The sequence below is a fragment of the Felis catus genome, chromosome B2, assembly GCF_018350175.1.
Source record: "Felis catus isolate Fca126 chromosome B2, F.catus_Fca126_mat1.0, whole genome shotgun sequence".
NCBI lineage: Eukaryota > Metazoa > Chordata > Mammalia > Carnivora > Felidae > Felis > Felis catus.
Window position 1 is genome coordinate 76,783,747 of NC_058372.1, and position 27,811 is coordinate 76,811,557.

The 27,811-nt window shown below is 38.6% G+C and overlaps 2 long non-coding RNA genes and 2 other non-coding genes across 5 annotated transcripts; 1 reads left to right on the forward strand and 3 right to left on the reverse strand.

Moving 5' to 3' along the window:
* Positions 1-896: 896 nt before the first annotated feature.
* On the reverse strand, positions 897-7,334 carry LOC102902588. Of its 2 annotated transcripts, XR_440315.5 has the most exons (7): positions 7,192-7,297; positions 6,592-6,641; positions 6,418-6,496; positions 6,253-6,318; positions 5,875-5,944; positions 4,597-5,659; positions 897-911 (listed from the first exon to the last, which is right to left on the reverse strand). It is a non-coding gene; the product is annotated as an uncharacterized LOC102902588 (long non-coding RNA). The 2 variants fall into 2 exon arrangements; XR_890328.4 differs by lacking the exons at positions 897-911; positions 6,592-6,641 and having other exon boundaries at positions 5,257-5,659; positions 6,418-6,535; positions 7,192-7,334.
* LOC111560694 lies at positions 5,752-5,821 on the reverse strand. Its single transcript, XR_002742688.1, has one exon. It is a non-coding gene; the product is annotated as a small nucleolar RNA SNORD50 (small nucleolar RNA).
* On the reverse strand, positions 6,069-6,136 carry LOC111560695. Its single transcript, XR_002742689.1, has one exon. It is a non-coding gene; the product is annotated as a small nucleolar RNA SNORD50 (small nucleolar RNA).
* An 11-nt stretch (positions 7,335-7,345) lies between the features above and the next one.
* Positions 7,346-13,069, forward strand: LOC123385455. The gene is made up of 3 exons (XR_006597980.1): positions 7,346-8,005; positions 8,970-9,063; positions 12,858-13,069. It is a non-coding gene; the product is annotated as an uncharacterized LOC123385455 (long non-coding RNA).
* Positions 13,070-27,811: the final 14,742 nt, after the last annotated feature.

The following is a 27,811-nucleotide window of genomic DNA, read 5'->3' on the forward strand; positions in this document are numbered from 1 at the left end:
CCTAAGCAGGCTCTGCTCTGTCAGCACAGAGACCTACATGGGGCTTGATCCCACAAACTATGAATCATTGCCTGAGCCAAAACCAAGAGTCAGATGCTTAGCCAACTGAGCCACCCAGGTACCCCAAAACTTACTGCAATCTTAATGTTTCTATAGAAAAAGGAAATTTTAGACTGAAATATTTAGTAAGCCTAAATAATTTGTTATATGAGGTGATTATGAAAGAAGTAATTTCATTTATATTAAAAAGTTTTTCCTGTGAAGCATAAGACCTCAGACAACATTCACTTTCTATCCAAGATAGTTTCATTTCAATTTCTGGTTTCTTTACTGATTTATTTTTATTTTTATTTTTTAAGTAAGCTCTATGCCCAACATGGGGCTTGAACTCATGACCCCAGGATCAAGGGTCACATGCTCTACTGACTGAGCCAGCCAGGTGTCCCTCTTCCCTAGTATTTTTTATTGAGAAATTACCTACTTCTCAAATAATTGAACTTGATGATGAAACAAGTGGAGAGGAAGCTTTGTGACTAGCAGCTGTGTTTGCTAATATTCAATAAGAAAGTACATTGTAGATTTAGTTCCAGTGTAATAAATAGAAACCTAAAGGGAAAATGTATAAAGCCAGAGAGATTACATTGCATGGGCTTTTTTCATAGTTATTACTCATAATTCTTTAGCTAAATATAAACTCCCAAAATTATAGCAGTGGCCATTTATCCTCTGCTTCTTAGTCTGTTAGAGCTGCCATAACAAAATATCACAGACTGGGTGGCTTAAACAATAGAAATGAATTTTCTCTCACAGTTCTGGAGGCTGGAAGTTCAACATTCTGAGGCCTCTTGTCTTGGCTTGTGGGTGGTCACCATCACACTGTGTGCTCATGTGACCTCTTCTTTGTGGGTGTGCTAGGGGAGAGGGAGAGAGTGAGTTCTCTGGTGTCTTTTTTTATAAGGACACTCCTCCTCCCAGATCAGAGCCTTACCCTTATGAGCTTATTTAAACTCAGTTAACTTCTTTTGAGCTCTGTCTACAAATATAGCCACACTAGGGTTAGGGCTTCAACATATGGATTTGGGGGAACACAAGTATTTGTCCAAAACACCTTCCAACTTTTATTTCTTTTACCCCTTTTGGAGAGGTTAAATCACATCATTGTTGCCCACCTTAGATACACAAATTGAATTCCATTTAGACAATTTCTTATGGGAGTCATTACATTGTTCTAGGCAAAATTTGAGATTAAACGGCACAGTTTATTTTTGTAAAGGATTCACATTCTAGGGCCAGAGAGAGAGAAACCAACAATCAGAATACAACACACTATGGGTCATTTTGTGGTATAACTGGAGAGGGCCTTATTTTACCTAGTTTTCAACAGTAAGTTTTCATGGTACATATGATCTTTGTCTCACTTGGGACCCTCACTTGTTTTGTGTTTTTCCCTAATCAGACTGGATCTCAAGGTTAATAATTTTAATAACACTTTTACCAAATCAATTCTGTTGGCTTGTTATTGTTTTGCTCTTCCTGGCCACTTTATTCCTAATTTTGGATGAATCCACTGATCTGCTTCCTGCTCCCAGGCAGATAAGTCCCATAGGAGAACAGTGAATAATTATGCTGATTAACTATTAAAATCGGTAGTTTTTAGCCTCAGCAGGCACTTTGGCTCTGTAAGACAAACCTCTAACTTGTCTGTAGCTAACTCCACTTCTCTAAGTCTGCAGTGTCTGATGAAAACCCTTATCATACTTCCTAAATTCCTTATCTTATTCTTTCCTGAAGACTACTTTGCCCGATAATTTACAAAGTCTTTCTCAGATATTAACTCCTTCAATTTCTATGCTAAGGCTCTGCATTAAATCAAGGCTATCTCCAGCCCTATAGCCCAATTATTTGCTTAGTTTTCACCCTTGCTCTTATTCCAAAACTCCTTGATTTTCCATCTAGTTCCTTTTCTTGATATAGCAGTTGGACTTGACAATAGATTTCTGCTTCTCAATTTTTGTCCCAGGCACAAAATAATCTCCAGGATTTTAACTAAACCCAGAATCCCCTACTCTTAGAATGTTCCAGGACTTAACTCTTGGACTACTCCTTTTATCTATATTCACTCCTTTGGTGATCTCATGTAATCTTATGGCTTTAAATACACCATCCACATGTGGATGATTCCCAATTTTATTTCTCCAGCTCAGATCTCTTAACTCTGTACTTCCCTAAAACTTATGTTTTCACGGGTGTGTATCAAAGGAAAAACTCATCAAACTGTACATTTAAAAATGTACAATTATACTTTATATAGTTAGGAGGCAAGGATATGTCAAAAGTTTACTGACCTAAGTAACACATTATATGTGTAAATGTTATTTTCCTCAAATGCTAATTTCTGAGTATTCTTAAATGCTTTTTACATTATTAATACTATTTTGAAAAGAATTAGAATCAACTGAATGGGCATAATTAAGTTCCCAAAAAGGTTCAATTATAGTGTACTCAGGGGTTCTGTGACATTAACTCATTTTGTTGTAACTCAGCCACATGGCATGACAGGACTCTAGCAGTGGACTAGTAATAAGGGGAAGAGGCCAGGTCTTATAAGAATGAGACCAAGGAGTTCTATTGTCATTTTGAAAAGATACCCTCTCCTCCACCCCAAGATGGTCCATAAACCTTCCAGCACCTCATGGCAAACTTGTGCTTTGATCTGATCTTCATACATATCCAAATTAGTAGAATCAGTGAGGTGCAGCAAGGCCAGAGGCAGTGGCAATATTCAGTCAGGCAATTATAATTACTATACTATGCTGTGAGTGCTACTTGGATCCAGAACCAAGCTTCTGGGAGGAAAGATAAGAGAGTCCCCACCTAAAGGGAAGAAGGACCAGCAAAAGATAAGCAGACTATCCTAGAAGGCTGGAATTCAAATAAATATTCTAACTGGGAAATTGGGTGTTAAAAACCTGAGCACAACCAAGATTCCACACAGGATGGGTAAACAGTTAAGGATTTATGAAGTGTATTATCAATTCAGAGAGCACTTGATTGGGAAGTGCAGTTGATACTAGATTTCTGGCAACAGAATTTTAGAAAGCACCAAATGGTAGGTTTGAGCCTACTATATTTGAAGATAACCTGGAAGCGTGATGGAAGGCATAAAGCATTCCTATCGGTTAAAGCCACTAAAGCCAGACACATGTAGGTTTTGCTTTCAACTTCTGGTATCAGTCCTAACGAAGCAGATCCCAGTCTATTATAGCCGTAGTCTTTTATTCCTCAGGTCTTGAAGGCTTTGTCTCCATTAAGTTCTCTATTAAATTGCACATATGCTCAGAGGGTTAAGTCCCTTAGCCAGGGACTTGAAAGGAATACCTGGTATGTTAACATTCATAAAACAGAAGGCTAGTAGAATGACAATCCACACCACGTTGTATGAATGAAAAATACCATTTAGGTATATCACAGGTTTGAAACATTTAGTAATTTTAATCGCAGCTGACGTCAATTATAACATGTTGAGCTTTCAAGCTTAATTCCACTAAAGCGTACCTTTTTGGACCTGACTTACTTGTTCAAGTGTACACTCTGTATAGTCAAAGGGACTAAATGTGATTTTCTGCTATGTGCCTTCCCCCTGAAAAAAATGTTTTAGGGAATTCAAATAACCATAGGTTTTTACTGTCACCCCAAAACATTTCAGCCTATCTTCTACCTTGTTTGTCCTACATCTAACCACACAATTGATACCTAAATTTCAAATTCATCATTCTGAGGTCCTGGAGCATAGAATCTTTGCTCCAAGTGTTTATGCCAAAAATGTTATCTTTCTCACATCTCATCTGAGATGGTTTTGACTCAAATCCACTTGTTCAATCTCAAGACATTTTTTCTCTCACTTTCTTTATAGCCTGCCTTTGGTTTTCTTGGCATTTCATGTCGCTATTAACAAAATGAGGACATAGGAAGTATGTTTTACTTCTAACCTCCTTAGCAGAGCCCAGTAACACTGCAATCCATAAAATGCACATTATAATAAACTAAAGACATGTGACATATTACTAGATCAATTGAGAGGGTAAGGAGCAACAATATAAATTGCAGGAAGAGGTCAGAGTGCTCCAAACCAAATTTTATCTATTTCACAACTTGTTTTGAAGTGAGGTGCCAGCTTTGTCAAAAAGGGTAGACAGTTTCTTGAAAAGGTTGTACAGACCCCACTTTTCTTTTGTTAATATAGCAAAATCCCATTACACGTGTAATCTGTTATACCAAATGGCTTTTCCCTTTGCTGGATTTTAGCAAGCCTTAAGGCCTTTGCATTAAGGGGACCACACCTTGGTGTCTCAGTTTAGGGAACTCTTGCTTCCTATGAATAATCCATGTAAAGCATGGTTATTTCCTGCAGACTTACAGTTCATTCTACATGTTCTCATGACTGTATGGCCACTGTGGAATTCCTTGCACCTACCATATAGGTGTGTGGAGACCCAGATTATTTGAAGTCTGACAGCATTAATACCTATTTTAATATGGCTTCAATAGAATTTTGTACGCCATTGCAATACGTGAGCAAATCTACTATGTACCTACCCACTAAATGGCATGGTTGTCACTGAGCCTCTTAAACTACATGGGTCCAACGTTGTATTTTCACTAAGAAAACATTTTAGGAAAAAAGGTAGTTCATAATCATAAACTGACAAGAATATTCTCTTGACTAACACTGAAGTATAGGCTTAGCAACAATTTATTCATGTAGCTATTTAGGGAAAATGATCATGCATGGGGCCAAACCATCTTGGTTAGATCAGATGCTATTACTGTCTACACTAAATCCATTCTATGCAATGTTTGGTTTTATCAGTGAACTTCCCCCCATGACCCGTTGTCATGCTGTGCTCTCTTCATTTTCAGCATTCCACATTTTCCCATCTTTTTAAAAGTAGGTTTCATGCCCAGCATGGAGGAGCTGAGATGTTTTACTGAGCCACCAAGGTGTCCCTCACATTTTCCATCTTAAGCATCCTTTCAAACTATAATTCATTAGGACCAAACATTCCAGAATTCAGTAATTAGAACCAGTAATACCTGGTATTTTCCCCTCCCCCAGTAATAGACTCAGTCTTTCCCTTTTGCTCACCACTAATCCAGTAATATTCAGTACGCTACAAAACCCAACATGATCTGTACCGTGTGATACTGCCAAAATGAGTCATCTCTCCATAAAAATCTAAGGACTTTTCCACAATATTCAGTGTAAATTTTCACTCAGCTTTAATTACAATCGTAGATTTTAAATTCAAACAGGTGGCCAAAGGTGAAACATTCACAATAAGCTGATTACAAGTCTGGTTAACTGAAATCAAAGACTTCTCCATTAAAAATATGTACCTTCCTTTGCATTCCTGTATTTAAAATAGAAATAGATCTACAAAGTAATCTGCTTAACAGGTTAGGATTCTCTAGGGCAGTATGACATAAAAAGTAATGGCTTAAATCTTACAAATACATTAATCTGAATCTGATGCGGTTTCATAACGTGTTTACAGAAATAAAAAAATATCGTCTTGATTTGTAGGTTTTCTTCCCATGTCAGTTAAATGAAGAGCTTTTCCTTATCGATTTTTCACAAGTAAATCTGGTGGTATTAACCCTAGAAAAGGAAAAACATTTGAGATTTACAAGACTACCAACATCAAAAGAGCCAAAGAATTTTTAAAAATATCATTGTCCTTATAACGGTCTATCTCAGAAGCCAGATCCGTATAAGTTTTCTCAACAGATATTCAGGTTCGGGATAAGATCATCATGGATTAAGACCAAGGACAAAGTACTGATGAACTGTTAAGGGAAAAAATCTCTACTCACAGAAACGGGTTACATCTTAGGAAGGTCACAGCAAACTGGCCTCTTTCAATGGAAAGACAGCGACCCCTCACTGTTGGCAGAGGAAAAAAAAAAAAACCCACAACACATTGAGGTAGCAGTTCTCCCCCTACAAGATTTATAACCTAACAGAACCCTCTCAGTTATAAAATCCAGACTATAAAAACTTCAGTCTTATCTCAGAAGCCGAATCCGTATGTTTTTCTTCAGGTGGTCAGCTTCGGGATAGATTTCATCATTGATAAGACCATAATTCACTAAATTATGTTACAGTGAAATTTACTGTAAGCCAAAGCAACTTTAGGAGGTAAGCACTATATTAGAAACACTACAGTTGATCTTGTAAGTCACACAACTTACTTTAAAAATTACGTTGCTAGCCAGTGACATTTGTAGGTCTGTTAGTATTCATCAACTCCCAGGATGCTGTTCAAGGACAAAAAAAAATTTCATTTTAATCTACATATGGACTAATCGCACTGAATCAAAGTAGCCCAACAATCAAATTATTAGCTCAACACATACCTGGGTAAAATGGTCAGGTTCCAACCAAGTAATTTCCCAGCAAATATTCCCTCACGTATTTTCTAGTTTTCCTTTGTATCTAGTAGGAAGCAAATTTCAAATGATGCACCATCTTTTCCTGTAAATCAACAGGTTTATTTCTTCAGTTTAAAAACTAAGCTCAACAGTACTTACGTGAACATCTCCAGGTAACAGCTCCGTTATGCCACTGAGAGCCATTGTTCCTGAAGGGGACCAAAATATTTAAAACTAAGCATTCTTACAGAATGAAGAATGACAATTGAAGGTTTTCAGTACTAAAATCTTCCCAATCACTAATCTGGTTTGCACACAGCGCCACCTGGGCACAATACAACTCAATCTCAGGCAACGTCAGGGCTGCCCATTTTCAAATGACCTTTTGATCCGCGACGAGAAAACGACACTCTCCTTATTAAAGGCCTCTTGCTCAACGTAAAACTCCCTGCCCCAAATACCGGGAATATGGTTTTCCCGCCGCCGCTCAGGCTTGGCCAGCCGGATGTCGGCGTTTAGCAAGCAGGCCGCGCACAGCGCTCGTGGCCATCAGCACCAGCCTCCACACGCCTAAGCTCGAAGCCTGCCGCCACCACTACCACTCAGGACACGTGCCGGCCCGGCTGCGTGTTTTCCACGTGCAAGTTTTCTACACACAGCACCCTAAACTCAAATCTCTAATCTTCTCACAATACTGCAGCGAACCTCAGTCTATTCCAAGACGGCCCGCTCGGGTCCTCGCCCACAGCGCCCACTCACCGAAAATCGCACAACGCCTCCCAAATCCAGACGTAAAAGACCGAGCTGCGCTGCCAGCAGTTCCCTTTATAGCCTCCCCTGAGTCAGACCGAGGCCGCCCCACCCTCTCGCGTCTATTGGACTCGGGAGATGACGGGGGCGTGGCCGTTTCCTGAGGGGAGAGAGCGGGAGCGCGCGCGGCGGCTCTTTTCTTTCGGGGGCTGCTTCCGGGGCGTGGTGCGCGCGTCGCCCGCCCGCTGCACGCCCGCCCAGTCCCCGGTGCGCGCCCGCTGCGCTCGAAGATCCGTCGCTTCCGAGTATAGCTCTACGTGGCGTGGGAGTGGCGCCAGAATTCAAACTAACAGCCGCAGTTGGAGGCGAGTCTACCGCCTGCCCCGGGCCAAATGCGCCCTGAACAGATTGGCCGGCTTGGGGCCGCGAGTGGGCTTGAGTTTTGTAGCGCAGGACGGCCTCAGCATTTGAGCATCTCGAAAAGTCGGGCTGACTTGGCGCGGCGGGAGTTGACGCCCAGCGGGCGCCGCAGGAGCTGGCGGGCACTGGTCTCCGCACTCACAGAAAGATAAATTGGCGTGCAGAAGTGCTTAGGTGAAAAAAGTATGTGAAAGCACCGCCTTTCTCCTGCGGTCCATGGCGAGAATACCGCGCCTCTGCGGGACAGCCGGCCCGCCGCGCCGCGCGCGGCCCAGTTGCGCCCCAGTGCGGGCGTCCGCGCCCCACCCGCCCCACGCCATCCCTGTTCTTCATTGTGCCAGGCGCTGCTGTTGGGTTACGCGGTCTGCGCTTAGTGTTCTCCCCGACGCAGCCAACCCGAGAGGTAAATACCCCATTTGGTGGAGGAGAAAATTGAGTCCTAAAGCAGCTAAGTAATTTGTCTAAATTGACACAACTGAAAAGCTTTGCTATTTTTAATTTGTTTGGCCGAGTTCGTTATAATGAATGCAAGAGAAAATTTAGTTTGAGAAATATCCCAGAATGCTATATACAAACGACTCTTAAAAAATTCAGTAGCCAAGATTGTATTAATTAATATGTGTAAGTGAATACATGTGTATGCACACACAAGCACACATGACATTTGAACATTCTAGCATTTGAAAACTCAGGCCTTCATGGCACTCATTACTAATTATTATTTATGTCTGGGTTTGTTTATTGTCCTCCCCATGTCTAAGGAACACATGGTTTTGTGTCCACTTTTTATTATTCGGCCTTAGAACAGTGTTCTGTCCAGCATAAAGTAGGTTGTCTGTAACTATTGGTTGAATGAATAAATGAATATATGTGGTGGCCTTTTAGAAAATTAAAATGAAGACCAAATTGCAGCTTAAAGGATAATAGTGTAAATCAAATTTCTGTAACAGGAACCTAAGTGATGAAATATTTACTTGGCTAGGTATTACATAGATATTTTAACAGTTTTGTAATGTAAATGTAAATTTACATGTTGGTCATAGTAAAAAAAACTAAAACAGTACAAAAGGATATAAAAAGCAAAAAGATCCTTTCCATATTACTGGGAATCACTGGTTAGTAGTAACCACTATTAACAGTTTTTGAAACTTTTGAATTGCATATGCATATACAAATATTTCTATGCAAATACAAATACATATTTTTTAATATTTTATATGTACAGGTAAGATCTGCATACTTTTCTGCAACTTTCTTGCCCCCTCATAAATCTAAACATTTTTTCATACCAGTACTTATAAATGAACTTATTCTTGTTTATAGCCTGCATAGTATTCAGTTGGATATATCATAATTTATTTCCTCAGTTTCCGGTTTTTCGCTATTTCAAATTGTGCTGAAGCGAATTACAGATATATTATAGGGATCTTGTTGGAAGATCTGCAAGATCAATTTCTAAAGGTGAGTCAAAGGTTATGTGCACTTAAGTTTGTGATAGATACTGCTTAATTGTTTGTACCATCCTTCCACTACCACAAAATAGTCGTGTTGTGATGATATATTGAAGAGTGTTTTGCTAATTGAAAAACATGCATATTACTTTATGGGATGGCAGTTATTACACAATCAAAATTGAAAACTATTTCTCCGTGTTATCTTTGAATCACTGCTGTGTTGAAGACCATCAAAAGCAGTACAAAACAATAATTCCCTACCATGACTTATCAATTGAATTACTTGGAGAGCTAAAAAAATATCAGATTTTTGGGCCCTAATGTGCAACAACCAAAGCAGAATCTCTAAAAATGGGACCCAGGGAACTTTTTTTTTTTTTTTTTAATGAGAGAGACAACTGACAAGTGGGGGAGAGGGAGAGAAGAGGGAGAATCTTAAGCAGTCTCCATGCGGAGCATGAGCTTGATGTGGGGCTCAGTGCAGGGTCTCCATCCCGTCCCTGGAATCATGACCTGAGCCAAAATCAAGAGTTGGATGCTCAACCGACTGAGCCACCCAAGCACCCCAACCCAGGAAACATTTTTAAACAACCATATGAGCCAATGCTGTTCAACAGGAATATAACATGAACCACAAATGAGAATTGCATATGTAACTTTGAATATTATAGTAGCCACATTTTAAAAAATAAAAAGATTTGGATATAATTGATTCTAATGCATTTTATTTAACCCAATATAACTAAAATATTTTCATCTCAACATCTGATCAACACAAGTTATTGAGATATTTTCCATTCCTTTTTTGTACTCAGTCCTTGCAATCCAGTGTGTATTTTACAGTCACAGCATATCTCGGTTTGACTGTCCACATTTCAAGTGCCCCTTTGCCATATGGTTAGTGGGTACTTTATTGGATGGCACAGGTCAATGGTGATTCATATACATATAGAAGTTTGAGAATCACTATTTTAGGGTAAGTGTGGTACAGCATACCTGAAACATATTCCAGTCTTTAAAGAAAAAAAATTTTTTTCCATATTAGCTTTTGATTCCAACTAATAACTAACACATGCAATGCAAAATAAAATGAATCCAGAACTTGCTTATTGACAGCACTGCCCTCCAGTGAACATGAGCGATGACTGAAGCTGTTACACAACTCCTTCAAGGTGTTTATCTCTTCAAGAAACAGAAAAACAGTGAGGGATGAAGCCATCAGTCATTGCTCCTACACCTAAAACAGTCAAGCAAATTGCTACCAAATATTTGAAATGATTAAAGAAAGACCATATAAAGGTCAGAACTGAAATTTAAGTGTCCTTGAAGAAGGGATACAGGTGTGCTCTTTCAAAGGGGCACACGTACCCCAATGTTTATAGCAGCACTATCATCAATAGCCAAAGTATGGAAAGAGCCCAAATGTCCATCGATGGATAATGGATAAAGAAGATGTGGTATATATATACAATGGAGTATTACTCAACAATCATAAAGAATGAAATCTTGCCATTTGCAACTACATGGATGGAACTAGAGGGTATTATGCTAAGTGAAATTAGTCAGAGAAAGACAAATATATGACTTTACTCATGAGGACTTTCAGATATAAAACAGAAGAACATAAAGGAAGGGTAGCAAAAATAATATAAAAACAAGGAGGGGGGCAAAACATGAGACTCTTAAATACAGAGAACAAACTGAGGGTTGCTGGAGGGATTGCGGGTGGGGGGATTGGCTAAATGGGTAAGAGGCATTAAGGAAGACACTTGTTGGGATGAGCACTGGGTGTTATACAAAGGGGATGAATCACTGGAATCTACTGAAATCATTACTGCATTATATGCTAACTAACTTGGATATAAATTTAAAAATTAAATAAATAAATAAATAAAAGTATCCTTGAAGAACTTAACATGCTAAAAATAGTTCTCATACTCTTAACATACTTTTAGATGAGATCATCATTTTAATAATTTTTTGGAGGAAATCTTCATTGAGCTTCTGGTGGATGTCGTGTGCTTCAAGGAAAGCTAATACAAATACACAGAAGTCCTTGTCCTTCCTGAAAGAGTTTATAGTTTAATAAGAAGTCTGTAAGCTTAATTTTAGATATCTCTGCTTTAAAAATTAAAATCATTAAAGTCTTTTTGATGAGATCATAATGTGAACCAAATAGTGTTTTAGGAAGTGTTTGGAGGAAAGATTAAAAGCACAGTTTAGAAATTAGTGCAGTCATTTAGATGAGATATTGTGAAGGACACCACTATAATGTTGGCAATGGAAATGGAAGGCAGGGAAGAGAAGAACACAGAACTTATGTGGTGTCAAGTTCTTATGTGTATTAGATCATGTAATCTTCAAAACAATCCTGGTATGTATTTTTAACCTTGTATTAGAGGTTAAAAAAAAAAAAGAGGCATAGAGATCTCAGTGAACTCACATTCCCAAGTCTTTCCCCGAATTCATAATGTCATGAGGGCATGATATTGCTGTGTTAAAGGAAGAAAAAGTAGGATGTGATGATGAAATGTGGGAGAAGAGAGAAAACAATGGAGCCCAGGCAGCCAAGAGAATGACAGCTCCATTGAGAGGAAGAGGTAAGTCAGAAGTTACTGATTTGGGAGAAGTGAAAAGAAGATTCATTTTTGCTTGTGCTAAATATGGGGTAGAACATTTAGTTCTATTTGTCCAGTGGATAATCAGAAATGTAGAAATGAAGCCCAAGAGAAAAGTCAGGGCTGGAGAAGGCTCATGGAGCAAATGAATGTAAAGAGGATGATTGAAGTTTTGTGCACAGACAAGTGTGGGAAGAAAAAAAAACACCAACAACAGTAGCCTAGAACCAGTACCATAGTGTAATCAGATATACTGCAGTAGACAGCTTTTGAAAACATTTCAATACACACAAAGATCTGGGTAGATAATTCATGAGAATAAAGTTCACTATTATAACTTTTTCTTAAATCATGGTAGAAGTATATATACCATATTAAATAGCGTAAGCATAATTATTCCAAAGCAGAAAAAAAAATCAGACTTCCAATATTAGAATTAAAGAATCTTCTCTTAGTACAATGTTCTTTTGTTTTCCTAGTTTCTAAACTGAACTCGTCAGTAAATTCTAGGTTTGATGGCAGAACAGACAAATGTAATTTGAAGAAAATCTTGTGAAAACTCTGAAATAGTAAGGTGTTAAGTTCATGGAATAAAATTAAAGAACTTAAATTAGAGGAAAAGCCTTGTATATGTGGCAACATCAAGGACAGTTTGATACTTGAGTCCGAAGTTCAGAGGAGAGGTCAAGGCTTGAGTGTCTTTGGCATGAGTAAGATATTTAAAACATGACACTGAGGTCATCAGGGAAAGAGTATAAATAAAGAGGAGAAAGCCCAGGACAGAGCAGAGCCTTGGTGCCCTGCTAACTTTAGGGTTTTAGTAGAGAAGGAAGTGACAGCAAAGGAAACCCGCCTAAGGGGAAAACTGGAAAGTGTGATATCTCTGAAAGAGGTAAACAGGGAGAGAGATTCATTTATTCATTTGGGATGCTCCTGAAAGGACAAGTACGATAACAGAAATAACCTTTGGGTTTGGCAACATGAAGATTACTGGTGATCTTGTAAACATGGTCTCAGTGAAATAGTGATGATGAAGAGATGAAGATGAAGATAATGCCTTGGGCCTGGAACATTTGCTTTCACAAAGATAAGGAGTCCTGATAGCCTGTTGGGCATATGGACTTATCTGGGATTATCTTTCCTGATTCAGGATTTCATATTTCCTTCTTTGTTTTGCTTAAAGCATGTGCATCATAAGGCACCACACCAGCCCTACTGCAATATCTGTTTCTGGTGGGAAGGGAAGAGTGTTCTTCACCTGCTACATAAGAGGATTGAGTAGAGACTATCTCCCTGTGCCAACTTTGGGGCAAGATGCGCTGGCCATGATGGACTGACACTCAGTATTGAAGCTGATCTTGCTCTATCTCTGTGAATAAAGTATTATTCCATCCAGTGCCTGTGTGAGTCTTGTCTTTCTTGGCAGTGCCAATACCTGAAAACTCTTGCAGTAGGTTGCCATCTTGCCACTGCTTTTCCTGGTGTTTGGTAACAGGTGTCAATTGCTCAACAGTTTAGTGCAGTGAGCAAGGTCACCAACCATGTTAGTACATGATGCAGATGCATGGCGTTCCTCAGTCCAGCCATCCTAGAGTGATGTCAGCTTCCTGGGGGGAGGAGGGCCTGACTGAGATACTGTGCTGTCTCTGGATGAGTGGGAATAAGTGAAATGCAGGCAGTCTCCCTGTCATCAAGGATAAACTGGTGTGATGGATGAGGGCAGAAATGCAAGAGGTGGGCCCTAAAAATATTGGGAAGTTAACCTGGCTTCTGGCCATCTTCATACTTCTGCACTGTCCTCTAACTTCCACATGCCAGGAGCTGCAGATGACACCCAAGGGGGGTCAAAGGCCCCTGTGTAGGAAGCTCTGTTTGATCCGAGTTGCTTAAGAGCCCCAAGTAAGACTTGTTTTCACTAAATGCAAACCACCAATGATGTTGCTGAACATGAAACTGATCAAATGAGATCCTTTTTGGAGAGTGAAATACAAAAACTGAAAGATAGATTTGGGCGGAGGCCAGGGAATTCTCATGCAGCTTGGTTGGTGCCCCTGTTTGACGAGAAGGCCTTGCAGACCCAAATGTCCTAGGCTGAATGGTGCAGTCGAAGCTAACCACTGACCTTTTGCTGCAATGCATTTTAAAAATCTACATTGAGTAGGGCAACCAACAGGACGAAGAGTGCATGTCACTCTTTTTTTTTTTTAATGTTTATTATTTTTGAGAGAGAGAGAGAGAGAGCGAGCAGGAGAGGGTGAGAGAGAGAGAGGGAGGCAGGATCTAAAGCGGGCCCTGTGCTGACAGCAGAGAGCTCAATGCAGGGCTTAATCTCACAAACTGTGAGATCATGACCTGAGCTGAAGTTGGACATTCAACTGGCTGAGCCACCTAGGTTCCCTTCAGTCCATGTCACTCTTGATCTAGATTGCAAGGAGTATGAGAACAATATTCTTAACTGTGAGGACTTCCCTAGGACTAAGACCCCCTGGAAAGCCATTCATAAAGCCACAACTGCATTTCAGGTAAAAGCCATACCTGATTATGTGACCCTGTGTCTGGGTACATGGATGATGTATTGGAGGCCTTCATGCAACAGGACCATTCCCAGTGGAGGACCCCGCTATCACTGCTGTTGACCCTGAAATGACTGTGAGGGAAGCAATGGAAAAGCTCCACTGAAAAGTCTTGCTTGGGATAAAAACAAAATGATTTCAATGGTTTCCAACAACTTGGGCTGAACAGATAGAAAACAAACAAGGGGAAGCCATGCCCAGAGGGCCAAAAGGTGAATTCAAGAGATTACAAAGGGGGAAAAAGGAGAATAGGGTTGATCCGCAGAGCAATATGGCTTTGATTGGTAAAACTGGATAGATAAACGAAAGTAATGAGATTCCTACAGAAGACTTCCACCCATGCTATGTGGTAGAGAGAAGTCCCTCTAATTTGGGGGTTAAGGCCCTACTTCCATATTCCCATGTGATAGCCTGAGTGGTACAGGTCTCACTCAGACCTCCAAGCCATCCAAAACCAACAAGACTCAACAAACTCACTAGCTAAGGTGGTGATGAATAATTGAATAGCCTTGATTATCTGTTGGCAGAACAGTGAGGCATTTGTATTATTGCCAACTGTTGTAGACTCTGGGTCTGGAGTTCTGTCTTGTCCAGCAAGAAAATGGGATGCAGGATTTAAAAATGCGAGAGGCTAATGTCTGGGAGGAGACAAGAGCCCAGAGTAAGGGTCCTTGCTCCATTTTTATTAGGATAAGAGGGCTTAGAAACATGGTAATGGACGTGCACAAAGAGACAATGAAATCGTGAACATTAATTAACTCATGGGCATGAGGCAAAGGGGGTTTTGAAGATGTGTGGTGTTAGGGGTTTGGGTCAGTACAAAACAAAATCCTGGTTCCTGGTGAAGGTTGTTTACAGAGGACGTGAGGCCCCATGTCTGTTTACCTAAACTGGCCTAGGGGACAAGAAAGACAGCATGCTACCTCAGGGTCAACAAGGCTCCGCTCTGGGCAACCTCCCCCACCGCCCTATTTACGTGTTTACCTAATTTGGTCCTTCCTTCCTGTGAAAGCAGCTTTCTGCTGTTGTACTAAGTTGGGGGGCATTTCTACCCTGAATATCTAATCTTGTTTACCTCATTTTGGATGTTTTCATCCTGAGATACCCTATTCTTATACCTTTGTCCTATACTGGGGGTCTTTGCACCATTTACCTAATCTTATTTACCTAGTCTTGTTTACCCAAACTTGGGGGTGTACATCCTGTGGCTTTCTAATTCTTTATGCCTTGTTAACCCATCTGGTGCAAGCTCAGGGAATTCCTAAGCTTATTCCCCACAGCCAACAACTCTTGTGTATATATCAATAATTCAGATAAGGCAAAAACTAAAGAACATCCATGCTCAGATGGGATGATTATTGACTATCTACCTGCAGTACCCCACCAGACTCCTTAGTTGGTTTATTCCAAGCCCTTGGGTCTCCTAATTAGAGACTGTCCTCAAGCGTAGGCTTGATCATCATCCTGGGTCTGGTTCTCCTAATGATCCTGATGAAGTGCTATCTCAAAATGATAGGTCTCTGCAGGCAAACTGCATCTATATACATTGTTCAAGGGCCCCATTAGACCCAGCTCTATCTCTAAATTTGGGGCAAACAGTGGTCCTACCAGATTTTATGTACTTTATCTGCTATTTAAGCAGCTGAACAATGGTTGGTGGACTGTTGAACAATGGTGGACTGTTGGGAAAGGCAGTCATGCACAGTCTGTTGACCCTTGTGTGGCTGCATAACAGTTCTTTGGACCTGGTTCATTTCCTTACATGGAGATAAAGAGCCATCATACCCTGTGTTGGCATATAAAATTGTTTGGAAGTATCTTTCCTTATTCCAGATTTGATATGTACTTCTTTCCTCTGCTTAAAATGTGTGCATCATAGGGCACCTGGACAACCTCACTATTATATCTGTTCCTGGCAGGGAGAGATGGGGATCCTGCACTTGTATCACAGGAGGGGTATAGGTAGATCATCTCCTGGCTATAGTGATTGGTCTGCAGGTAGAAACAATCCAATTTGAGCTAGTGAGAGTCAGATTTGTCTCATCCAATTGTGGAGAAAAAGTCCTATTACATTTGAACATAGAGGATGTGAAATCTAGGAGTGCTACAACCATCTCTCTTATTTTTTAAAAAGTTTATATATATATATATTTTTTGAGATAGAGAACCAGCATGGGAGGGAAAGGGAGAGGGGTTGCAGAAGATCAGAAATGGACTCTGTGTTGACAGCAGTCTGATGTGGGGCTCAAATCCACGAGCCATGAGATCATGACCTGAGTCTAAGTCTGACACTTAACTGAATGAGCCACCCAGGAGCCCTGATGATCTCTCTTTAAAAAAAAAATGAAGTATAGCTGACACACAATGTTACATGAATTTGGGTGTACAACATAGTGACTCAACAAGTCTATACATTATACTATGTTCACTACAAATGTAGCTACCATCTGCCATCATACACTATTATAGTAACATTGACTGTAGCCCCTGTGCTGTTACCTTTCATCCTCATGACTTATTCATTCCATAACTGGAAGCCTGTACTTCCCATTCCACCCATTTGCCCGTCTCCCAACTTCCTCCCCTCTGGCAACTGTCACTTTATTCTCTGTATTTATGGTTTTGTTTCTGCTTTTTGTTTGTTCATTTATTTTGTTTTTTAGATTCCATATTATGAGTGAAATTGTGTGGTATTTGTCTTTCTCTGTCTGACTTATTTTACTTAACATAATACCCTGTAGGTCCATCCGTGTTGTCACAAATAGGAAGACCTCATTCTTTTTAACGGTTGAGTAATATTCCATTGTGTGTGTGTGTGTGTGTGTGTGTGTGTGTGTGTGTGTGTATCATATTTTCTTTATCCATTCGTCTATTGATGGACACTTGGTTTGCTTCCATATCTTGACTATTGTAAATAATGCTGCGATAAACTGGAGTGCATATTTTTTTTTTTTTTTGATTTAGAGTTTTTGTTTTCTTTGGGTAAATACCTAGTAGTGGAATTACAGGACCGTATGGTATTTCTATTTTTAATTTTTTGAGGATCCGCCACACTGTGTTCCACAGTGGCTGCACCAATTTACATTCTCACTAACAGTGCATGAGTGCTCCTTTTTCTCCACATCCTGCCGCAACCATCTTTTTGACCACAAGAGGAGAACCTCTCTGAGAATTAAGTCAACACACAGAAGGGAAAAGAGTAGAGCTGAATTGAGAGGCAGAGAGAATTGGGTTGTAGGAATATCATTTGAACATGATTGATTTCTGTAGCACTGGAGGTTAGCCATTCCTCAGTCAAATCAGGTTGTGTTCATTTATCTATTGCTGCATAATAAACCACCCCAAACTCAGTGCTTACAACAAAAACATTTACTATTTCTCATGATTCTGTGGGTTGACTGGGGAGTTTTTCTGAATGGGCTTACTCATGCTGAGGTGATCTGCTGAGGGCAAGGCTCAGCTGGGACATCCAAGACAGCTGGGCATCTCTTCCCACATGGTATTTCATTCTGGGCATCTTCATGGCCTAGACATATCAGGGCAGTATTCCAAGAATTTGCCTATTAACTTTTTGCTTGTATTATGTATACTGATGTTTCTCTTGTTCGTATCAAGTCATATGGCCAAGCCCAAGGTCAATATGGAAGGGGTGGTGAACAAGCATGTGGATACTGAGAGATGTGAATACTGAGAGGTGTGATTTGCCGGGGCCATTACTGTAACAATCCATGACAACCTACTTCTACTAATTCTTAAATTCCTTGAAGCTCCTTCATGGACCAAAGAAGATTTTTTTTTATCTCATTAAAAAAAAAAATCTGCCAAAAAAAATTTTTTTTGTTATGCAAACTATCTTACATTTCTCACTCTAGAGCCACGCTTCAACCTTCTCCACCTACTTTATGCTCTGGGAAGCTGACCTAAATTGATTGCATCAATGAATCCCGTGTCCTCTGGTTTCCCATTGGTTTGGGCCAATAGGGAACACGAGCAGGAGATCAGAGGGAAGAGAGAGTAGCTGTTAGCCTCCACTAAAGGGATAGCTTCTTTTAAAGTGTCCCACTTCACCGTTCTCTTTCTTCCCTTGTCCCTTCAGACCTAAGGGTAATAAAGCTCAACTAGGCCCAGGATACTGTTCTTTTTGGTTTTCCTACATCTTGCCATCTTGTTAAACTTACTGAACTTTTCTTAGATTTTCCATATGTTTTCTGTTGGGACCCTGAATAATATTTACGTGTAAAATCCTGGTTTAATTAAGTAGGATTAAGTATATTTAAATGTATACATATACTCATGTGTATAATAAAAGATATTCTAGTCTTGTCAACTTTGCCAGAGTGAATTAATATTTTGGTTTCTGCATACCAGCTTGACTTGGTGGCTAGTCTCTCTCTCTCTCTCTCTCTCTCTCTCTCTCTCTTTTACCTTATTCTCCGAGATAATGTAACACTGTTTAAATGAAAGCTGTCTTACAATGCATCTGTGAGAAGCACATTACAACTGCCCATTCTACTATAGTTCCTCACAAATACATTATAGTTAGTATTAAATAAGATGTTCAGATAATTCTTAAGCCCTGTTTATAATGGCTGCAAACAAATGATTGCCTGGAAACTGATTGGAAAATCTTATAATAACTGAATTTCATACCTTGTCAGTAAATGTATACAATTGCTCTTAGTTATCATTTTAGGATAACTTCAGGGACATAAAGTCCTAGAATCATAAATTTTCTAAGTCAGGTTTGTAAGATGTTATATCAACCCTTTTACCCTTTAGCTTTATAATCATAACATGTGTTATGTATTTTAAACTCTGGTTTTAGAGAATTTAATGATTCTTTAAATGATAAATAGCTAGGTGGCAAAAAACTAGTATAGATTTCTTAAAGATATATCAAAAGGATGTAATCATAGCTGTGTTTTGTATCCTGTTAGTAATTTCTCAGCACACTACTAAGTTTTGCCAATTGTCTTTTATCATATAACCAATGTGATGATTGACTATATTTTGTAAGTACTTAAACTATTAAATATTAAATATCATGAATATCATAAATGGTTGAGCAATTAGAGTTGGGAATTGGTTACATCATGTGATATACATGTTTACTTTGCTATCCTCACACTGTTACTTTCCTTTGATGTTCTGAATGTTCTGTGATGTTCTGTATTTCAGATGTATGGAGGAACCTGAAATGCATGTACTATTGCAGGGCAAGGCCATGGATCAAAAACCTTTATCTTAGAAACCTTATTTTTTATGTTATTTTTTCATTTAAAAATTTTTAAAAATGTTTTATTTGTTTTTGAGAGAGAGAGAGAGAGAGAGAGAGAGAGAGAGAGAGAGAGAGAGAGGAGTGGATGGGGGAGGGGCAGAGAGAGAAGGAGACAGAATCTGAAGCTGGCTCCAAGCTCTAAGCTGTCAGCACAGAACCTGACACAGAGCTCAAACTCAGGAACCGAGATATCATGACCTGAGCTTAACCATTGAGCCACCCAGGTGCCCCTCGGAAATCTTATTTAATGGCCTGTCAGAGAAGGAATTTTCCTAACTCATATTGTGTAGGTAATTAGAACTTGTCAACTTTGTAAAATGATTATACAATGAGGGTATTGAATTGGAAGGATACTCAGAGTTTATTTCTGAGAGATATTTATGTATAAGAATAGAAAATGAAAGATAACCTTTGGGAAAGACACTTTGAAAATCAACTTGAAAGAGTTCGATTAAATTCAAAGATTCATTAACCATGATATACATTATGAATAGACTATGTATATATTGCATGCTCTGAAGATAAAGATCTTCAACGCATACCTATCATTCTGATTAAGAATTAGCAGATATGCTTGAGCAATCTGAAATCTGGATTGAAAAACTGAAGAACAATAATATAAGCTATAACTTTTTGGCAGTTCAAGGAAGCCATGTGGAGACAAATCTGATGGAGATATTTCTTAGAGTATTTTACACAATAAGAGCCAGTTTACTGGCTCAGTCTACAGTCATTCAGTAGAACAAAGATGTGTGATAATGCCAGTGAAGGTCACACTATATTTTTTAATATGTCAAATTTTTGCCATATTTCAAGACCTGCACTTGTTGGGGACTTAGTTGAGAGTACTTTGGCTCATGATACCCAACAGAGAATATTTCTAAGGCCCTTGTCAAATATCAGTTGGGGGGCCGCCTTGGTATGGTAAAGTACAATGAATTAGTTTCATTTCCTCTGACTCTTAGATTCTAGATGCTGAGAAGGAGAAGAGAGGGCCAAGTTAGCTTTTGGTAAAAGAGTGAGGTGGGAGAGAAATACCTCTATTGTGCTGGTCCCTTGACTCCATTCTTGCCCCTTGTTCTCAGTTTTAGGAAAAATTGAATAATTCACACAAGCTCTTTATATGATACATCCTTTTAAAATCAGCTTTCAGATTTTTCCACTATTTGAAAGTTTTTCATTTTTCATCCTTTAAATTTTTGCATTAGAACCTTAAGTATAGATGTATCTATTGCTTCAAAATATTTGCAGTAACCTAACATCTTCTCTTCTGTTTTACATAGCAAGTGATCTCTAAAGTAGATTCTCAAGTATTTACAACTGAAGTTCTCTTACACAGATAAATGGAAATTGCCCTGGCATTCAGGGGATATAATGGTTAATTTTATGTGTCAACTTGGCTGGGCCATAGTGCCGATATGTTTCATCAAACATTCTTCTGGATGTTTCTTTGAAAGTGTTTTTTGGATGAGATTAACATTTACATCAGTGGACTTTGAGTAAAGCAGATTACACTCTATAATGTGGATAAATCTTACCCAATCAGTTGAATGCCTTAATAGAACAAAAACTGACCTCTTCAGAACAAGAATGAATTCTGCTAATTCTGCCAGAAGAACTGCCTTTGGGCTAGAACTACCACTCCCCTGAGTCTCCAACCTACTCGCCCACTCTATAGATCTCTCTCTCCCTCTGTGTGTGTGTGTGTGTGTGTGTGTGTGTGTGTGTGTGTGTAGATAGATATACATATAGATATAGATATAGACATAGATATAGACATAGACATATCTATCTAATCTATCTATATCCTATATTTCCTATTGGTTTGGTTTTTCTGGAGGACCCTAATGCATATGATTTGTCTTATTTCTATTTGTTATTCTTTCTTTCCCATTGCTACTAGTATATTTGCCTTTTCTTCTTCTTCTTTCAAAACTCTCTCTTGTGCTGTGTTCATAGGAATTCCTCCAGCTTCTTTATTTTTTATTAAAGTTTATTTATTTTGAAAGAGAAGAAGAGCATGAGTGGGGGGGGGCGCAGAGAGAGAGGAGAGATAGAGAATCCCAAGCAGGCTCTGTGCTGTCAGTGCAGAACCCGACGTGGGGCTCAGTCCCACAAACCGTGAGATCATGACCTGAGCTGAAATCAAGAGTCATTTACTTACCAACTGAGTCACCCAGGCATTCCTAACTTCTTTTTATCTAAATGTGTGTGATGCTTATGAATTTTAGTCCAAAATATTGGCACACAAAGAATGTCACATTCCATAATTTCTCTAAAACTCAAATCTGCTTTAAGCCTCCACCTGTAGCATGGCACTCACCTCTGGGATCTTCTTCCCATTCCTTTAGTTTAGACAAGGATGTCAGTCTTATCATCACACTAGGGGATTGATTGATTAATCCAAAGTGGTTGGCAGGGTCACTGGAATTTCTTCTACTCAATGAAGCTTTTCTTTTTTCTTTTTTTTTTTTTAAATTTTTAAATGTTTATTTATTTTTGAGAGAGAGAGAGAGAGAGAGAGAGAGTGAGCCAGAGTGCAAGCTGGGGAGGGGCAGAGAAAGAGGGAGACACAGAATTTGAAGTAGGATCCAGTTTCTGAGCTGTCAGCACAGAGCCCGATGTGGGGCTCAAACCCACGAGCTGGGAGATCATGACCTGAGCCGAAGTTGGATGCTCAACCGACTGAGACACCCAGGTGCCCCTCAATGAAGCTTTTCTAAAGGTGGTCCTCTAGTTTAAGTCAATCATTTTTTGAGATGCATCTCTCAAAAAATGAGAGTCACCTCTCACAGTGACCATAGATCTTCTTGAAAAGAACTTTACTTTTGCTCTCAACTTTGTGGTGTTTGGTGTTTATTTTCTTCTGTAAGCATATCATTGGAACAATTTCACCTGCAGTCTTTTATCCTTCATCCTTGTGGGACTGACTCTCTTCCATGTTTAATCCTACTTCCAAACCTTATGCCTCCCCTTTGTCTTAGAGAATCTCCTCCAGGCCTTTGGTTTGCCTAATATTGCTTCACTCATTTAAAGGATTTGTCTCCATGTCTCACTCTTAGAGATGACTTAGCTTTTTGGAAAAGTTGGAGTTGAGATGGTTTCCTAGAGGCAAACGCCATAGTTTTTATGGCTACCTGACTAGAATAGAGGAGAGAAAAATACTTTCAGCTGAGAGAGCAAATTAATATACCAATAGATTATGTTGTTATGTGTCTGCACAATATTATGTTTCCTCATCGTTTCTGTTTTTGCTTTTGTATAGATCTCTTTGTCATTATTTTCCATGATTTCTTCCTTAGAATCCTATTTCTTCCCTATTGAAGTACATATTTTTGTTAAGTATGAAATTTGACAACTATGACAGTTTGAGGACATGATGCTTCTGATCTTATCTATTCCTCATTTCAGTTTCTGTTTGATACTTAGCATTTCTAATTCTTCAGCAAATTTAAATTGTCACTTCCAATTTCTTCTTTGAGTTCTTCTTTCTATGTGTGCAATACTTTTTCCAACTCTTATCTTTGGTCTTTCCCCTTGATGATTTGTTTCAGTGATAATAATTATGGAGACATCTGAGAAATTGTTTCTGTGTCATTTACCATACAATTTGATTCTATTTAGTCCATATTCCTGAGGTGCCTCTGGCAGGAATTCCAGGCACAAAAGGCTGTCTCAAGGGTGGAGCCTCAGGGGGTTGGGTTGGATGAGCTTTTCCTAGAGCAGTTGGAAGCTTCTCAATTCAAGAGGTAGGTGGAGCAAGGGGAGACCTAAAGTCAGTACCAGCTGAAGAATATCAAGCCATCAGGTCCAAGGAGCAAGTTCTAAACTATAAGCAGTAAATGATGTAAGGATTCAAGAACCAAATTGACCAGGACACTTTCCTGTCTGGCTTCTGGGACACTTCTTTTCCTTTGTTCAGAAGATTTCTTCACTGCTTTCTCTTTCCCTACTTGTCTCTTAAATGTAGGTGCTCCCCATGGTTTTATCTTTGGTTTTCTTCTCTTCTCATACTATTTATTCATTCTTTCTAAGTAATTTAATTTATTGAGTATCTGCTATGTGCCAGGCACCGTTCTAGGAGCAGGGGCTGTGGCAGTGACCAAGTCAGACAAGTTCTTCCTCTCAAAGAGCTTTTGTTCTAATGGAAGACACAGTCAGAAAAAGGAAATTAAGCAAGGTAATTTCAGATAATGGTAATTACTATAAAGAATATAAAACAAGATGATTTTTGTTTTATGGATTCTACAGAGCAGAAGCACCCTTCATTCAAAATGTAGGGGGAAATTGCTCTAAACAAAGGAAACAGTTGGTGTGAAGTCCCAAGACAGAGGGAAGAGTTAATGTAAAATAAAATTGCATTCTCCACACCCAGCATGGAGCACAATGCAGGGCTTGATCTCATGACAAAGAGATCATGACCTGAGCTGAAATCAAGAATTGGACACTCAGCCGACTGAGCCACCCAGGTGCTCCTATAATTATAGTCACCATGCTGTACATTAGATCCCCAGAACTTATTCATCCTGTAACTGGAAATTTGTATTCTTTGACTATCATCTTCCTATGGTCCCCCACTCCCCAGATCCTGGTAACCACTGTTCTAGTCTTCATTATATGAATTCATTTTTTTTCAGATTACACATATAAATGCTATCATACAGTGCTTGTCATTCTCTGCCATATTTTACCTAGCTTAATGCCCCCAAGGTCAACTCATATTGTCTCAAATGGCAGGATTTCCTTTTTTATCATTGCTGAATAATAGTCTATTGCATATATATACCACATCTTTATCCATTTATCTGTTGATGAACACTTAGGTTGTTTCCATATGTTGGCTTTTGTGGGTAATGCTGCAATGAACATGGAAATGCAGAATATCCTGTTTTCATTTCCTTTGAATATGTACCCAGGAATATATAAATATTTTTGGATCATATGGCATGGTTCCCTTTTCTCCACATCCATGCCAACACTTGTTATATCTTGTCTTTTGATTATATCTTGTCAGAATGTCATCATTCTGACAAATGGGAAGTAATATGGTTTTGATTTGCATCTCTCTGATAATTAGTGATGCTGAGCTGTTTGCCATGTGTATATCTTCTTTGGAAAAATATCTATTCAGATTCTCTGCCTATTTTTTCATCAGATTTTTTTGTTGCTGAGTAGTTCCAGTTCTTTATATTATTATTAGATATATGATTTGCAAATATTTTCTCCCATCAAGCTGCCTTTTCATTTTTCTGGTGGTTTCCTTTGCTATACAAAATCTTTTTAGTTTGATGTGGTTGCACTTTTCATTTTTGCTTTTGTTACCTTTGTTTTTGGTGTCAAATCCCAAAGTCACTGTCAAGATGAATGTCAAGGAGCTTACCCACTATGTTTTCTTCTAGGAGTTTTACAGTCTCAGGTCTTACGTTCAAATATTTAATCCAATTTGAGCTGGTTTGTGTGTATGATGTGAGATAATGGTTCAGTTTCATTCTTTTGCATGTGTCTATCCAGTTTTCTCAGCATCATTAATGAAGGGACTGTATTTTCCTATTGTATATTCATGTAACCTTCATTATAAGTTAATTGACCATACGTGTGTGTTTTATTTTTGGGCTCTCTGTTCAATTCCATTTATCTATATGTCTGTTTTTATGCCAATACTGTACTATTTTGATTATTGTAGCTTTGTAATATAGCTGGAAATCAGGAAGAGTGATACTTCATCTTTGTTCTTATTTTTCAAGATTTCTTTGGCTATTCAGTGTCTTTTGGTTCTATACAAATTTTAGGATTGTTTGTTTTGATTTCTGTGAATAATACCATTGCAATTTTGATAGGCATCGCATTGAATCTGCATAGGTGGACATTTTTTTTTTAATTTTTTTTTCAATGTTTTTTATTTATTTTTGGGACAGAGAGAGACAGAGCATGAATGGAGGAGGGGCAGAGAGAGAGGGAGACACAGAATCGGAAACAGGCTCCAGGCTCTGAGCCATCAGCCCAGAGCCTGACGCGGGGCTCGAACTCACGGACCGCGAGATCGTGACCTGGCTGAAGTCGGACGCTTAACCGACTGCGCCACCCAGGCGCCCCTGCATAGGTGAACATTTTAACAACATTAGTTCTTCCAATCTATGAGCATAGAGTATCTTTCTATTTATTTGGGTCTTCTTCAATTTCTTTCATTAACATATTACAGTTTTCAGTATACAGATCTTTTACCTCCTTGGTTAAATTTGTTATGAAATATTTTATTCTTTTTTGATATAGTTGTAAATGGAGTTATTTTATTGATTTCTCTTTCTGATAGTTTGTTGTTAATGTATAGAAATGCAACTGATTTTTACATATTATTTTATATTCTGAAACTTTACTGAATTCTTTTATTAGTTCTAAGTTTTCTTTGCAGAGTCTTTATGGTTTTTTATATGTAATATCATTACAAATAGAGACAATTCTACTTTTTCTTTTCTAATTTAGATGACTTTTATTTGTTGTTCTTGACTAATTGCTGTGGCTAGGACTTCCAGTACTGTGTTAAATAGAAGTGGCAAGCGTGGGCATACTTGTCTTGTTCCCATTCCCAGAGGAAAAGCTTTAGCTTTTCAACCCTGAGTTCAGTGATGTTAGCTGTGGGCTTGTCATATATGCCCTTTATTATGTTGAGGTACATTCCCTCTATACCCAGTTTGTTGAGAGTTTTTTTTTTTTTAAATCATGAGTGCATGTCGAATGTTGTCAAAAGTTTTTCTGCATTTATTGAGATCTTATAATTTTTAATTTTCATTTTGTGTGTGTATCACATCGATTGATTTGTGGATGTTGAAACATTGATTTGTGGATGTTGGATCTCTGTAATAAATCCTACTTGGTCATGGTGTATGATTCTTTCAATGTATTGCCAAATTTGGTTTGCTAACTTTTTAAATAATCTCTGTGCCCAGTGTGGGGTTTGAACTCACAACCCCAAGATTAAGAGTGGCATATTCTACTGACTGAGCCAGCCAAGTGCCCCTGGTTTGCTAATATTTTGTTGAGAATTTTTGCATCTGTTTTCATCAAGGATATTGGTCTGTAATTATCTTTTCTGGTAGTGTCCTCATCTTGCTTTGGTATCAGGATTATGCTGGCTTCATAAAATGAGTTTGGAAGTATTCCTTTTTCTTCCATTTTTTGGAAGAGTTTGAGAAGGATTAGTAGAATCCTTAAATGTGGTAGAATTCACTAATGAAGCCATCTGGTCCTGGGCTTTTTTAGGAGGTTTTTGATTACTGATTCAGACTCCCTACTAATAATAAGCCTGTTCAAATTTCCTGTTTCTTCCTGATTTAGTCTTGGTTTGTTTCTAGGAATTCATCCACTTTTTTCCTAGGTAGTCAAATTTGTTGACCTTTAATTGTTCATGGTAGTCTCTTATGATCATTTGTATTTCTGTGGTATCAATTGTAATGTCTCTTCTTTATTTTCAGTTTTACTTGTTTGAATCCTCTTTTTTTTTGCCCCCTGGTATGTCCAATTAAATGTTTATTTTTTATTTTTTTAATCTTTTCAGAAAAACTAGCTCTTAGTGCCATTGATTGTCTATTGTCTTTTTTAGTCATGATTTTAATTATTTCTGCTCTGATTTTTTTGGTGTTATTTCCTTTCTTCCTCTTTAATTTAATTGTTCTTTTTCTAGTTCCTCTAGGTATAACTTTAGGTTGTTTATTTGAAGTCTATTTTTTTTTTCTTAATGTAGTTTTAGTGCTATAAACTTTCCTATTAGAAATAATTTTGTCGCATCCCTTAAGTTTTGGTATGTAGTAATTTCATCTTCATTTTTCATTTTTAAATATTTTTAAATGTTTATTTATTTTTGAGAGAGAGAGAGTGCATGAGCAGGGGTGGGTGGGGAAGAGAGGGATAGAGAGAGAATCCAAAGCAGGCTACCCGCTGCAGAGCCAGATGTGGAGCTTGAACCCACGAACCATGAGATCATGACCTGAGTTGAAATCAAGAGTTGGATGCTTAACAGACTGAACCACCCAGGCACCCCATATTTTCATTTTTATTTCCCTTAAAACATTTTCTGATTTCTCTTTTGATTTATTTTTTGACTCATTGGTTGTTCAGGGGACTGCTTTTTAATCTTCACATATTTGTGAATGTTTTAGTTTTCTTGTAATTAATTTTTAGTTGCAAAACATTTAAGTTGGAAAAGATACTTGATATGATTCCAGCCTTTTTAAATTTATTATGGCTTGTTTTGTATCCTAACATATGGTCTATCCTAGAGGATGTTCTGTG